Raw genomic sequence first — 434 nt, 5'->3', positions numbered from 1 at the left:
AATCACACTTCATGTTGAGAAGTTTCATGGTTGTGTGATGGCATGTATGTGATGAATGTATGTATAATGATTAACACATTATACTGAGAAGTTTTATATGATATGATAATGTTTATATATAATTAGGGATGACAACAGGTACCCTATAATCGAGTTTGAGATGAGTTTGGATAGTGATTTCACTACCCATATCAAGTTCAAGAACTACGCCTTGGGTACTCGCTACCAGAACCTGATTATGTTAATATTCGGGTTACATGAGTACCTGCCCCGAACCCCATCTCAATACCCATTTATATATATATATTATTGTTATTTAAATGATTAAACTAAAAATAATCAACATTAATATATTTATTAAAAGTTCACAAATATATTAATAAATATGGTTACTCAAATTATTAATATGATGATATTAATATATTTAAATTAAA

Source organism: Theobroma umbraticum, unplaced genomic scaffold, assembly GCF_002168275.2.
Source record: "Theobroma umbraticum cultivar Fairchild unplaced genomic scaffold, ASM216827v3 scaffold_60.0, whole genome shotgun sequence".
In the NCBI taxonomy this organism is placed as follows: domain Eukaryota; kingdom Viridiplantae; phylum Streptophyta; class Magnoliopsida; order Malvales; family Malvaceae; genus Theobroma; species Theobroma umbraticum.
This window is presented reverse-complemented; position numbering follows the sequence as displayed.